Raw genomic sequence first — 15,938 nt, forward strand, 5'->3', positions numbered from 1 at the left:
CCTGCTCATGGGCTGCAGGTCAATGGAAAGAAGGAAAATCAGGAAACTAGCTGCCTGACTCCAAACTACATTGAAACTCCCTGAGCTCAGCTGGGTCCTCACCATGGGAAGTAAATCCTGTGACGTCTCCCTCATGGATTCCCTTTGCTACCCAGCACACCAGCCTTCCAAATGTTTTCCTGGTCTCCAGCTCTCCATCATGACTTCCTCTCACCCCCTGCCTCACCATCTGAGCAGAGAACTTAGCCTCATATTTCACTCAACAAAAGCTGGACCTCTTTGCAGAGCACTCTTATCCTCCATATCTCACCTACCTCAGGTGCCTCCTTTTCCTCAGTTGTCTGAGGATCAGAGAAGGTCATTCTTCTCCTAGCTAAAGAAAATCTCTTTCTATGGGTAAAGAAGGCTATAAAGCTAAGCCCTTCTGATACCTGCAAAAGACTGATCTTCAGTCCCAAACACTGACTTCTTAGAGGATCACAGATTGATCCCATGAAGGGGGCTGGCTGATAGGAAATGGAGTCCAATAATCTCATCTTAAAGATGGGGAAACTGAAGCTCAGGGGTTCAGTGACTTGCCCAGGGAGCCATTGCTAAACCTCTGAAAAATAATTCCAAGTTCAGTCTTCCTGCCCCCAAATCTAGCCCTGGCTTCATCAGAGCACACAGGACCCTCTGGTCACCCTGCTCTCCCACACCTCTTTTCCCTTCCATCACCTGGGCAGCAGCTCTTCAGGCCTTCTTGCTCCAGCATCCATGGGGCTTCCCTCTGCTCCAAATAAGAGATCATGTCTTCTGGGGGAGCTAGAAGCCCTGGGCAAGGGAGAATCAGTCAGGGAGGAGGATGGAGAGAACCTTGTCACTGAGTTCTCTTTAGGGAAATGTTGGGGAGTCCAGTGACTCCACTCAAGAAACTCTGACCATGGGGTATCCACAGGAGTCTGCCTTCACCCTTCAGTGTCTATAATGCAGGAGCCCAGGCTAAGATGTGCCTATTACTCTACTGGGAAACTGGAATGAGCAACATCCCCCCTCACACCCATCCTGTTCAGGTCCATTCTGGCAGAGACTCCTAAACTCCCACACTGGGTCCGAAAGTCAATGTTCTGGGTCAGTCTGAAGCCCAGACACAGGGACCTCAAGGTATAAGCTTTTGTCACATCACCCTGCCTGCTCCTCCCTCCTTGACACCTCTCTGAGCCTGTTATAAAAATAAAGAAAATAGATGGATAGATGGAGAGGGAGGGTGAACTAACTGGATACTACCACTGGTAATTGTGTGACAGCCATGGAGTCTAGATAGGTGGCTAGGGCAAGATCAACTGAGGTTTGCCACCTAGCTAGATGATGTGACACCTCCCTCCTTTATAACAGTGCCCAGGCAGGATCCTTCAGGTCAATGGATGGTATCCCTTCAGGTCCCACATGAGGTTGATTGATAATAGATTTGGGGCTCTTATCAGCTTTGTTAATGGTTTATCTGACTGCTATGAAATAACCACTCCAGGAAGGTACTTGAAGGGCTTTATCTATAATTAGCAAAGATGGGTATTGGGAATGGATAGAGGAATTGGGAAACCCTAACCACTTTTATGATAATAAACCCTCAGAGCTGTAGGCAGGTAATTGATTCTGGTAGTTAGCTCCTCTGGCTCAGCCTGGCCAAAGCCAAACCAAAGTAAGCAAGCTGCTGCTTGATATCTTTCAGCTTCTTCTTCTTTCTGCTAGATGTTATGCCTAAATAGCCTTCAGGTATCCACCCACTTCTTTTCCTGCCCACTTCCCGGATCCCTCCCAGGCCCTGGGAAACCTAGATAACTACAGATGATTTGATTTCCTAAATATCTAGGGGCAGTAGAATCAGAAGAGTGATGGTCTGGGTACAGGTTGACAATGCTAATCAGGTATAAGACAGGAGGATCTTTCAAGGTTGAGCCCAGAAAGTCACCAATCCCAAAAGACCAGGATCCACAGATCTCCAGTCCAAGGGAAGGAAAGGTCTGCAGGGTATTTTATACCCCCCTGGGCCAACAGCTTTCTCCCCTGTCCTCACAGCCCCTGGGAACATTCTAAGATCCAATGGTCTTCACCTGTCAATCAAGGATGAGACTCTCTGCTCCCAGAGTTTCAATATAACAAGCCTCATGGACTCTTCTCTCGAGGAGTCTTTTGCCTCTTCTCCTGGGGAACTCAACAATCCTCTTTGGGCCCAAAGTTATCTCTTGACCAGTCCATTCATCCTGACAATCACAGAGGCAGGCAAGCAGGGTCTACAGGAGGCTTATAAGGTCCAGGAGGGGAGTCTCCACAGCATTTAAGGTGGGGAGAGGAGGAGGAGAGACAAGGGAACCAATCTGGAACCAGAATGTTAAGTTCTAGGGCATTTTCTTCAGAGAAGGCTGGACTCAGCCCATAGGTTTCCATTATCTGGAAATGAGAGTCAGCTACAAGGGGAGGGGGCAGAGATTAGGGATTAGAGGCAGGGAGGCCTCAGTTTACATTTCACCACAAACAGCTCCTATATGGGTACCTCAGAACAAGCCACTTAATGAAAATATTTCCTCATCTGTAAAATGCAGATAATTGTGGAACGAATTAAGAAGATGAGGGTGAGAAATAAGTGTCATAATGTTACAGAGAAAACCCTCGGCAGAGCCTGGGACAAGAACAGGTTGTTATAAATGCTTTATCCCTTCCCTCCATTCCTCAATGGCTCCGTTGGAGGCTTAAGGCAATAAGAAGGAAGACTAAGGACAAACTTACTCTCCTAGGTACACCTAGGAGCTGTGAGTTATGAGTTTATGCTGGTTGAAGAGAAAAAGATCCCCAATAGTAGATCCACCCTCAAAGGAAAGAAGGTGGGAGGAAAACCTTCCTGAACAGTTTCTCACATGGGTTTGGGAGACACAATTCCAGGCCAGAGAGAGGTAAGAAAGAATCAACTCTGAGATCATTTCCACATCTGAGATTCTCCAATATGCATGTGATCTCAGCCTTCAGGAGCACCAGAGGGAATCACCAAGGTCCCATTACACAATGCAAAGTCCTTTTTCAGGAGAACCAGGCAGCAAGAGGGCCCTGACTTGAGGACTCAGCATACCAGCCCTCGACCCTTTCACATGCCTTCCCAACTCTACCTGCTGCTGAGGGCAATATTCCCTTGGATGGCAGACTCGGGCAGCAGGGAGAGACTGCTTACCCACAGAGAGCAGGTTTCAAGCATTCTCCAGCATCACCTCCTTGTACAGCTCCCTCTGGAGAGGGCACAAGAGGCGCCACTCCTCCTGGGTGAAGTCCACAGCCACATCCTGGAAAGTCACCACCTCCTAGAGCAGCCCAAGGCAGAGCACAGAGGGCTGAAAGTTACATCAAAGTGAAGAGCCCACCTCTGGTCAGTTACAGGAGGAAATTGACCCACAGAGAAGGGAGGGGCCCAAAGGTCTCGCCCATTGTCAGTGTGATTGCTGGATCTGAGTCTTCAGCACCCAATGGAGGCTTGAGAAAAGCAGCTCTAGGAAGTTCCGGAAGGAAGCCGAGGAGCTTCTAGTGTGTGAAGGGAAATCTCTAGGGGACCCCCAGTGCAGCCTGGATCCCCAGGGCCCCCCAAGGTGGGATGTAGGAGTCAGTCATGTGTTTGTTGCCCTGTTGCTGTGTCCCAGAGTAACCACCCTCAGTGTGAGAGTCACCAATGGGTCAGAACCCGAACCAGGGAGCAGGGAAGGTAAAAGAGGCGAGGGAAGGAGAAGGGGCTTTTGTACCTCCCCGAGAACTAACTGGCTCTCTGGGTTGGAGGTTTGTCTCTGAGCTTTCCTCATCTCCTATATGTGGTAAGCCCAGCCTGAGGAGGTTGAATCGAGAATGAGATCTAGAAAGCCTGAGATCAATCTCTCTCTCAATAAATGATCATCAATTTGGTAATAAGCCCCCACATCAGTTTTAACAGAAAACATTATGAAAGGGACAAGGAAGGAGAGAATGTGTTCCAGAGAGCACAGAAATTCAGGATGCAGCCCAGGGGGACCTCTCCTCAGAGAAGGCTGAGCTGATCTCAGATCATTTACTTTTTGATTCTATTTTCCAGTAACTGCTTTTGTCTGGTAATTGCCTGAGTTGTGGTTCTCTGCCTCCTGGCTCAGCTCCACATTCTGCCAGCCTGTAATAGGTGAAGGGCAGAATCTAGCTCTGGGGTAGTTCATCACTGTTTTAACCTCTTTTCAAGGCATTACCTGAGCTTAAAAGATTCAGGCGAGCCCCAGGGAGTCAGGTCTAGTCTTTCTACACTCCCGACCCATCTCAGAGATGTCTGGGTTGCTGCCCAAAGTTGGGGCCCTGACCTTTCACTGGACTCACACAAGAATCACTTCTTGGATTGAGGCGAGAAGGAGGGCTGGGGCATTGCTGGCCCCTTATTATTGATTATTCCAGTCAGTCAGTGTCCCTGATTATCCTAGATCTATAACCAATGGTGACCCTCCATCCTATGATAGATATCACTTAGCCTGTCCTTCCTTCTGTGATCCTCCAAACCTATCAAATGAATCTAACCTGCTTAGGGTTTGGAGCATTAACAGAGGCAAGCACCTGACCCATTTTATTGACAGACAGCATTTCCCTCCTTGTCTTCCTTCAAGAGCTGCCTCAGGTTACCCTTTGGTTAAATTTTACTCTCAACACATGCAAATGTGAGTTTCACAATGGTGGACAGAACAATAGATGTTTACTAATGAAGAGGAATCTACAGTATTTTTAGGAAGAGAACCCAGAGGAAAGAGATCATGTACTTCTTGAATGCCCAAGCAGCAGAAATAAAGGAGGAGTGAATAACTGAAGAGAACAGTAGCAACAGAAGAACATGAGAGAGAGCAGAAAGAGGCTTCTTTTAGAAACTACAGACAAGGAGAAAGGGAGGAAAGAGGAAACAAAGGAGGGCTAAAGCTGAAGACAGAAGGGATCATGGGAAGAATTGTGTGGCATCCCATCAGCTCTAGGAGGATGCTTCTTGTGTTGGACTGCAGGACCACAGGGAAGAAGAGGAGGTAGATACAGATGCAGGACACACGCAGGGCATCTCAAGGACCACAAACTGTCATTTCTATTCCCTCTACATTCAGCACCTGTTCTGTACTTCTGGGACTCCCCAAGAGGCAGAAGACAAGCCTTGCCCTCCAGGAGCTCCCAGCCCAGTGGTGGAGGGAGACAATAAACAGACACATGGACACAAAGTGAGCTCTGTCTAGGAGAAATAGGGAAGAATGGAAAGAATGAAGCCACTCTGACAAAGAAGGACAATGGAAGGTTTTCTATAGAAAGTTTTTAGTCTTTAGTTGGGACTGACAGGGGTCAGTGATCTGAAATGTGGAGGGAAAATTTTCCAGACGTGGGGAATAGTCATAAAAAATGCCTGGAACAAGACAGTCAGATCACATGGTGGATAGAGTGCCAGATCTGGAGTCAGGAAGACCTGGGTTCAAATGTAATCTCAGTCATGTCTTAGCTTTGTCATCCTGAGTAAGTCACTTAACTCTGATTGCTTAGCCCTCATCACTCATCTCTCTTAGAACTGATCCTAAGATGGAAGGTAAGGGTTTAAATTTTTTTTCCATTTTGGTACAGTTAGGTGACTCTATGAATAGAGAACTAGAACTAGGGAGAGAAGGTACTGGGTTTAAATATAACCTCAGACACTTCCTGTCTATGTGACACTGGGTAAGCCACTTTCCCCCAATAGTCTACCTCTTACCCATCTTGTCTCACAACAGATGCTTACCATAAATTATAAGACAGAAAGTAAAGGATTTTTAAAAATTCTACAGCTGAAGGAATACAGAAGGCCAGGTTCTATAGATTCAAGAATACAGACTGGGTAGTAATGAATAAGAAGACAGGAAAGAGGGCTTTGAATACAAAACAGAATGGTTTGTTTTTGATCCTGGAGGAAACAGGGAGACACTGGTGTTGTAATATAGGATTTTTAACCTTGCCATGTTGGTTTGGGGGCAACCTGTCAGTTGCCCTTGATGGAATGTTGGCAGGGGCATGAGACATAGGGCAAAGCACCAACTGCCAATTCAGCCAAGAGTATAAAAAGCCCTGGAGACCCAGGGTTGGGTTCTGTTTTTCCCGACTTTGCCCTAATCACTCACTTACTGCTTGCCCCCCACCTCCAGGCATGTGTGGTGGTTGTGTGGAACGTGGGTAGCTTAGGCCTTAGAGTAGTATAAGGTTTTAAGACCTAATCTTTTAGAGCAACTCTATAATATAATTATCATCACTGGCAAGATTTAGTCCAAGAAACAACTTTATTTATCAACCAGAGACCACATCACTCTGACCCAGGGCTGCCTGCCCGGGTCAGCAAACACCATCCAAATAGGATCTCTACCAACTTTAGTCAGATAATCTTTCACCATCAGATCACAGTATTTCCCAACCCTCTTTCCACTGCCTTGTTCCCTTACTCGGTTAACAATAAACCCCTTAGCCTTAACCAGAGAATTCTGTGTTATTTGCCTACCATCACAGGCCAAGGAGAACAGACAACAGGAAGGGATTCTGAGTAGTTTGGGCTGGAACAAACTCCACTGCTGAGGGGCAGGAAGTTCAACATCCACTTCTTGCCAGCCTGCCATTAACCAACAGGGAGCTGCTTCCTCAGCAAGGAAGGGGCCAGTTACCAGATATCTTAAAGGAGCTTGGTGGCAAGCAGTGAGGTTTCTCTGGACACTCAGTTACCAGGGTTGGATCCTTGTTACATTAATAAAGAAGTTTCAAGCCCAGCCCGGGTACAGTTCACTCCATCCTTATGACCAGCAACATCCTCCTGCTAGCCTTATTACCTGCCTAAGGCCCTGTTGATCTATCTATTAATTACAGGGTTTACGGAGTAGGAGAGTGACAGGATAAGAACTGTGCTTTAGGAAAATCACTCTGGTGGGAGAATGGAGGAGGCCTTGGAGTGGGAAGAGCCTCTTGAGACAGACCTAGCAGCAGGTTGTCTTAATAGTCCAGGAGGGAGGTGATGTGGGCCTCCACCAGGAAGATAGCAGTGACACAGGACAGGAGCGGGCATATTGGAGAGATGCTGCAAAGGTGAAACAGAGAGGTTCTGGTGCCATATTGGATACCTGGGTAAGGGAATGTAAGGAGTCAAGGGGGTTCCTTGGTTTTGAGTCAGAGGGACAAGGAGGAGATAGCTATAGAGAAGGTGAGGGATCTGTAGAGGTGAGAGAGAAGAATGTGTTTGGGACACAGTGAGCTCAAGATGTCTACTTGTCACCTAGTGTGCCTAGTGTGAAATCCCTGTAAGGAAATTTGAGATGGAAGACTGGAGGTCAGTACAGAAATTGGGGCAGAAAATGGAGATCTGCAACTCATCAGCAGAGAGATGTTGCTTGCATCCCTGGTAGCTGATGAGATCACCAAGTAAAGAAGTCCAGAGGGAGAAGAGTAGAGGGCAAAAGACAGGGTTGGAGGAACTCCTTCACCCTAACCCTACTGTTACAAGATCTAGAGGAGCAGCCAGCAGACAAGACAGAGAATCACAGGTAAGAGAGGTAGGAGCTAAACCAGGAGAGAGAGAGGCATGTCCTAAAACCCCAGAGAGAAGAGAATATCAAGGAGGAGAGAGTAGGCCAAAAGCATCAAAGGCCACAGACAGGATTGAGAGAAGGAATACTGAGGAAGTGTTCTCTATTGCCTAAGAAAGAGAAGAGCATACAGGGGAGGAGGTATGGAGGAGAAGGCAAAGCCTGAGAAGATGGAGAAAGGATGGAGGCCCCACCTTGACATGGAAGGGGGTTCCACTGATGAATGTTCTCATGGGTAAAGGGAGATGAGGACTCATACTGAGGCCAGAGAGACTTAGTGCCTGCAGTCTACCTGTCCTGAGTAGGGGGAGGCTGCAACTACAAGTTGGGGTTGGGGGTGTCCAGTATGGCACTTGGATAACTGGGATAGCTTTGACCCAGGGACCAGATTTCTAGGCAAAATTAGAAGAAACTAAAAAGGTTAACTGTGACAAGTGAAAGATGAAATGCCTGAGGAATCAAAGCTCTGCTCTTCTGAGCACATCAATTTATTGAGGCTATATATGCCAAATACCTAACCAATAAGGACCAGGCCCTTTCCTGGTCTTAGGGCTGGACATCAAAATCAGTGGGAAAAGAGACTTATCTACCTTAAAAGAGATGAATTAAATAAAACCAATGAATGCAAAGGAAACAATCCAATGTGGGGGCATCTGCTTTCTAATTAGAGAAAAGATCAGGGACTTGTCAAGTTGGGATGGGGAAGAGGGATAGAGGAAGTTCCCTGAAAAGGGGTCCCACTCCTTCCCACTCCTTCCCAATATCTATAAGCAATAAAAAGAACAAAGAAGCAATTAACTAATTGATCAATGTGGGCCCAGTTTGCAGATAAGACCCACTGAATGCCTGAGACATACAATTAGGAGACAAAAAACTGGAATGCAGTCTGGAAAGAAATGAGGCTCAGAGTATAAGCCTACACCACACTATACCAGTGAGCTAAATGTTAAAGATTATATTATAAGAAGGTAGGAGAGAGACATCTCACATACATCTCACACCTATAGGGAGATGTATGTAGTGAATTCTATCAGACATTTAAAGAGCAACTCATCCCAATACTATACAAATTATTTGATATAATAAGGAAAGGAGTCCTACCAACTTCCTTTTATGACACAAACATGGTACTGATTTCAAAGCCAGATAGATCAAAAAAAGAGAAGGAAAACTACAGACCAATCTCCCTAATGAAAAATAGATACCAAATTAACAGTATCAAAGATGAAAAGGGAGACCTCACCTCTAATGAAGAGGAAATTAAGGCAATCATTAAAAACTATTTTGTCCAATTATATGGCAATAAATACAGCAATCTAGGTGATATGGATAAATATTTACAAAAATACAAATTGCCTAGATTAATAGCAGAAGAAATAGAATACCTAAATAATCCCATATCAGAAAAAGAAATTGAACAAGCCATCAAAGAACTCCCTAAGAAAAAATCGCCAGGGCCTGATGGATTCACAAGTGAATTGCATCAAACATTCAAAGAACAACTAATCCCAATACTATACAAATTATCTGATATAATAAGCAAAGAAGGTGTCCTACCAAATTCCTTTTATGACACAAATATGGTACTGATTCCAAAGCCAGGTAGATCAAAAACAGAGAAAGAAAACTATAGAACCATCTCCCTAATGAACGTAGATGCAAAAATTTTAAATAGAATACTAGCAAAAAGAGTCCAGCAAGTGATCAAGAGAATTATCCACCATGATTAGGTGGATTTATACCAGGAATGCAAGGATGGTTCAATGTTAGGAAAACCATCCACATAATTGACCATATCAACAATCTAACAAACAAAAATCACATGATTATCTCAATAGATACTGAAAAAGCCTTTGACAAAATACAGCATACATTCCTATTGAAAACCCTGGAAAGTATAGGAATAGAAGGACCTTTCCTAAAAATAATAAACAGTATATACCTAAAACCATCAACAAGCATCATATGCAATGGGGATAAATTACAAGCCTTTCCAATAATATCAGGAGTGAAACAAGGATGCCTATTATCACCTCTATTGTTTAACATTGTACTAGAAACACTAGCAGTAGCAATTAGAGAAGAAAAAGAAATTGAAGGTATCAAAATAGGCAATGAGGAGACTAAGCTATCACTCTTTGCAAATGATATGATGGTCTACTTAAAAAATCCTAGAGAATCAACTAAGAAGCTTATAGAAATAATCAACAACTTTAGCAAAGTTGCAGGATACAAAATAAATGCACATAAATCATCAGCATTTCTATATATTTCCAACACATTAGAGCAGCAAGAGGTAGAAAGAGAAACACCATTTAAAATCACCCTAGACAATATAAAATACTTAGGAATCTATCTACCAAAACAAACACAGCAATTATACGAAAACAACTACAAAACACTTACCAAACAATTAAAACTAGATCTAAACAATTGGAAAACCATTGATTGCTCATGGGTAGGATGAGCTAACATAATAAAAATGACCATTCTACCCAAATTAATTTACCTATTTAGAGCCATACCTATCAAACTACCAAAAAAACGTTTTTACTGAATTAGAAAAAAACTATAACAATGTTCATTTGGAAGCACAAAAGATCAAGAATATCAAGGGAAATAATGAAAAAAACGTGAAGGAAGGGGGCCTAGCAGTACCAGATATTAAGCTATACTATAAAGCAATGGTCATCAAAACACTGGCTAAAAGACAGAAGGGAGGATCAGTGGAATAGACTTGAGGTAAGTGACCTCAGCAAGACAGTGTACGATAAACACAAAGAGCCCAACTTTTGGGACAAAAATCCACTATTTGACAACTGCTGGGAAAATTGGAAAACAATACGGGAGAGATTAGGTTTAGATCAACATCTCACACCCTACACCAAGATAAATTTAGAATGGGTGAATGACTTGAATATAAAGAGGGAAACTATAAATAAATTAAGTGAACACAGAATAGTATACCTGTCAGATCTCTGGGAAAGAAAAGATTTTAAAACCAAGCAAGAGTTAGAGAAAATTACAAAATGTAAAATAAGTGATTTTGATTATATCAAATTAAAAAGCATTTGTACAAACAAAAACAATGCAACCAAAATCTGAAGGGAAACAACAAGTTGGGAAAAAATCTTTATAACAAAAAACTCTGATGGGTCTAATTACTCAAATATACAAGGACTTAAAGCAATTGTATAAAAAAAATCAAGCCAATCCCCAATTGATAAATGGGCAAGGGACATGAATAGGCAATTTTCAGATAAAGAAATCAAAAATATCAATAAGCCCATGGGAAAGTATTCTAAATCTCTAATAATTAGAAAAATGCAAATCAAAACAACTCTGATGTATCACCTCATACTTAGCAGATTGGCTAAAATGATAGCAGGGGAGAGTAATGAATGTTGGAGGGGATGTGGCAAAATTGGGACATTAATACATTGCTGGTGGAGTTGTGAACTGATCCAACCATTCTGGATAGCAATTTGGAACTATGCTCAAAGGGCTATAAAAGATTGCCTGCCCTTTGATCCAGCCATATCATTGTTGGGTTTGTATCCCAACGAGATCATAGATAAAAAGAGTTGTACGAAAATATTTATAGCCTCACTCTTTGTAGTGGCAAAAAACTGGAAAATGAGGGTATGCCCTTCAATTGGGGAATGGCTGAACAAATTGTGGTATATGCTGGTGATGGAATACTATTGTGCTCAAAGCAATAATAAACTGGAGGAATTCCATGAACTGAAAAGACCTCCAGGAATTGATGCAGAGTGAAAAGAGCAGAGCCAGAAGAACAGGTCTCTTGTACACAAGAGACCAATAAATTATGGTAAAATAGAATGTAATGGATTTCTGTACTAGCAACAATGCAGTGACCCAGGACAATTCTGAGGGATTTATGGAAAAGAACGCTACCCACATTCAGAGGAAGAACTGCAGGAGTGGAAACACAGAAGAAAAGCAACTGCTTGAACACATGGTTTGAGGCACACATGTTAAAACCAATGGAAATGCACATCGGCTATGGGGGATGGGGGAGGTCGGGGGGATGAAGGGGAAAGTAAGAACATGAATCATGTAACCATGACAACTTTTCTAAAAAAGAAAAATTATTAAATGTTAAAAAAAGAGTTGGTTTCCAAAATGAAGAGTGATCTCAGCTCCTAAGGGTCTCACTTACATCTAGCCCACTCTGGGTTGGTCTTTCTAGACCTAAGAGCCCCACTCTGCTCAACCTCTGAAGCTCTAGCATGGGCCCTTTCCTCCAAAGTTACCCCAGATCAGGGCATCAAGATTCTGCCTGCCTCTACTTGCCAAGTACTGCCTTTCATCCTAGGGAATTCCCAAAGCCCCTTTCCGTACTTTTTATCCTTCACTCTGATGTGGGTTCATAGCAGGCACTGAGGGGTAGTGAGGAAAGGGACCCTCAGATTTCTGAAATCTGGCATTTCTCACTAGGTAAAACTGGATAAACATCAACTGTAGTTTCAGCATCAGTGAAACATGAATTGCCAATAGTTGTTACCAACTCTGTGTAGGGGATCTGTAATATTCTGTACTGGGCATCAGTTTTGAGCCCAGTTAGCTTTATTATGTACTCATATAACATCATTTACCTATAGCAGTTCTCCAGTATACCACATCCTGCACCCCATGTTCTCATTCCAGAAAGACAGGGAGGCATTTCCCACATTGACAAATGATGACAAGGTGGACAATGTGGAACAAGGGGCCTGCCCACTGGGGCTCTGGCATTCCAGAGGAATTCCCCAAATTTGCACATGCTCCTTATTCCCTATGACATCACACACTAAAACACACCTGCACCTGAATTTGGACATGTCCTCCTTTCAGGATTTTCAGAAAAGCTGAAGATTTCTCTGGAATGGGAGATGACAAGCTCCCTGGCACTAATAAATATGCCAATACTAATCCAGAGCTGGGAAGCTGCTCTTCTGCAGTTGTGGCTGCTAATTCATTAATGAAGCTGCCACTGTACAACAGAGCTGCTACTCTAAAAAATAATCAGTGGTAAAGAGGCTACTCTACTAGCCCCCGGGGTTGTCCATCAGCCCTGAGGCTACCTGATTAGCCTCCAAACTTCCACCAGTCATTATACAAGCATAAACTATTTCTTCTTCAAATGAAATACTTTTCTTACAAATTGAACAAAATTTGAGTCTCCCATTCTTGAGCTGAGATTTTTCTACAAATTTGGGCATGTTCACCCCCCAAGAACTCCTCTCTACTCTGTCTCTGACCCAGTGATTCTGACCTCCTAGATGATTCTTGGCCAAGAGGCTCCATCTAGTAACTCTTCCTTTTCTTTAGTTGTCTCCACTAATTGGAATATGTACACCATACTCTCCTCAATCTCTTGGATTCAGTCTTCTCAGATAGCATCTCACTTTCTGAGAACTTTCTCTTGGTAACTAAAACTCTTTAGAGCTTTCCTTCTGAGAGTCCTAGATCCTATTCTTTCTCAGACCTTCAATTCTTCCCCAGGGCTTGAATTCTACCTGGGCCACTACCCATGCTCATCGGTGGGGCTCTACTTTCCCCATCTCTTCAACACCTGCCTATTTTCCTCCTTCATGTCCAGGACTCAGACCCTCCTACAGAACAGGTACATATCCATAAACCCTGGGCAGCACACTAATCTGAAAGTAGAGGCCCCTATCATTTAAGGTGCTGATAGCAAATATCTATTGAGAAGATTCTGTAGGATACCATTTATATGGACAAATCTAAATTTGATGGAACTGCCTTAAAATAAATTATAATGCAGCAGCACTTCAATTCACATCTGTTTTCCTATTAGGATTATATTTGACCTTGTATGTGACAGAATGAAACTCTCCAACCCCTTTTATGATTATAGTAGTATTAGACTTCATAATTACTTTTATAACACAATCATTAGTTTTGAGTTCATACTCAAATAACATAGTTTGCTTTATAAAAACTATAATCATTAGTTAGAAAATTAAAGTTTGGGGTGCTATCAAATCTTGTTTATATCCTAACCTTAAGCCTGTAACCCAGGAATTTCCTTAAATCTTACCACACCCACCTTGGGTATATAAAAAGATGGTGAGACAAAAAAGAGAAAGGATGGTCTTGTTTGTAGTACAAGACAAGTCACACAGGAGGCAGAGGGATAATATTGTTTTCAAATAGTAGTTAACCAAAACTACTGACTCCTATTGTTAAGACCCTGACAGTACTACAAAGTAACCACCCAGTGGTCTTTTTTACACATACCAGATTAATCAGCACTTGTGTCATTAAGATGACCATATTAATGATTTTGCATCCATTTTATTTTCATTATGACTGTTTTTTCGGTCACTGTGTCATTAGATTTCTTGGCATAAAGAAGTTATCTCCTAAGGCTCAGGGTCTCTTCTCTTGATTTGACCATCATCCTGCTTTATTGGGAGTCTGGCCTCCGCCCTACAAACCTATTTAGCTTTTAGTTCTATTATGGTGTGATAAATTTTCACCACGTATATAGGCCAGACCTTAATGCAAAATAAGCTTAAGATTTGATATGTAAGTGACAGTTTTAGGAATTGTAGAATAAGCATGATTGCATCAGTTATGTTACACAGGTCTGTGGGTGCAATCAGTCCAGAATGTCAAGCTGATAGATGTATGGTGATATTCTACATAAAATAATTATTTTGATAATGCATTCAACTGAGTAGAAGTCATTGGAACGTTAATTATTTTACTTCATATTTGAAATACTCAATATTATATTTTGTCTTTTAGTTTTTGCTTTATAAGAATTTTTTGGAAAATCTTGTATAGGAAATGATGCTAATTAGAAATGATTTCTATAGAGCAAAGACATTATTTCCTTCCTAAATTAACTTTAGATCTCGGTACCATGAAATGTTGAATTAAGACATTTGAAATAGTGTTAGAATTTTTAAAAATTGAAGTATTTATTTGGACATACTGTAAAGCAAATAACTGTTTCCACTTTTATTTTTGCTTGCAATAATTTTGCTTGTACAGTTTTGAATTTAATATAAGAAAAACAACCCATCTTAGACCTCATAATGTTATCTATTTCTTATTTGGTAATGAATTCTTCCCTTATCAATAAACTAATCTGAAAGATGAACTATTCTATGCTCCCTTAATTTTCTTATGGGATCACACTTTAGGTCTAAATCATATGCCCATTTGGACCTAATCTTAGGAGAGCTCATGACAGCAGTGAATTGTCTGATTTTGAGCAAGATAAGAATTTAGTGTGAATGTCTGGTTTCTGTTAAGTATAGTATAACAGGGAAATTAATAGAAAAAGATGGAAAAATAGGAGACATACTTTCTTCACTGCTCAATTTAGCTTGTTATTCTATGGCCACCATTAGGGAATCCTAGTCATGCTCACAGGGAAGTGCAATCAACAACAAAACCGAAAGACAAGAGCTTGGATATCTGCTCTTTTCTCAGGTTTTCAAACCTTTTCTCCACCCACTAACTCTCACAAGTCTCATCTGAGGAGCCAACCGTGGCTTTCAATTTTACTTGGGCTAATGCAGGAGACATCCCTCTGCCCTCAACTCGTGATGCCTTTTTCTTGCTGGCATTCTAACCTCACTCAATGATTTCCATCACACATTCCTCACCTCTGAGTCAAGTTATACAGCTCCAGAAAGAGGTTAGGGTTAATTTCCTTGACATGATAGTAAGGCTGGAGTTGCACAGAAACATCTTTCCACACAGCTTGTATACATAAGGTTTCTCCCCAGTGTGGATTCTCTGATGTACTACAGTAAGGCTGGAGCTGTAATTGAATGGTTTTCTACATTGCTTGCTTTCATAAGGTTTCTCTTCAGTATGGATTCTTTGATGTACAGCAATATAGGAGCTGATATTGAACATCTTTCTACATTGCTTGCATTCATATGGTTTCTCCCCAGTATGTTCTCTGATGTTTAGCAAGATTGGAGCTCATACTGAATGTCTTTCCACATTGCTTGCATTCATAAGGTTTTCCCCAGTGTGGATTCTCTGATGTACAGCAAGACTGTAGATCCAAGTGAATGTCTTCCCACACTGCTTGCATTCATAAGGTTTTTCTCCAGTGTGTGTTCTCTGATGTACAGAGAGATGGGACCTCATACTGAATGTCTTCCCACACTCTCTGCATTTATAAGGTTTCTCCCCAGTGTGTGTTCTCTGATGTACAGCGAGATTGGAGATCTGAGTGAATGTCTTTCCACACTGTTTGCATTCATAAGGTTTCTCCCCAGTGTGGATTCTCTGATGTTTAGCAAGACTAGAGCTCATACTGAATGTCTTTCCACACTGCTTGCATTCATAAGGCTT

At 42.3% G+C, this 15,938-nt stretch overlaps 1 protein-coding gene across 1 annotated transcript in view; it reads left to right on the forward strand.

The window, feature by feature from the left end:
* Positions 1-15,938, forward strand: part of LOC123230469 (natural resistance-associated macrophage protein 2-like) — a 55,428-nt gene that overhangs the window by 14,268 nt on the left and 25,222 nt on the right. The window lies entirely within an intron of this gene.

The sequence above is a fragment of the Gracilinanus agilis genome, chromosome 1 (assembly GCF_016433145.1).
Source record: "Gracilinanus agilis isolate LMUSP501 chromosome 1, AgileGrace, whole genome shotgun sequence".
NCBI classification, from domain to species: Eukaryota; Metazoa; Chordata; class Mammalia; order Didelphimorphia; family Didelphidae; genus Gracilinanus; species Gracilinanus agilis.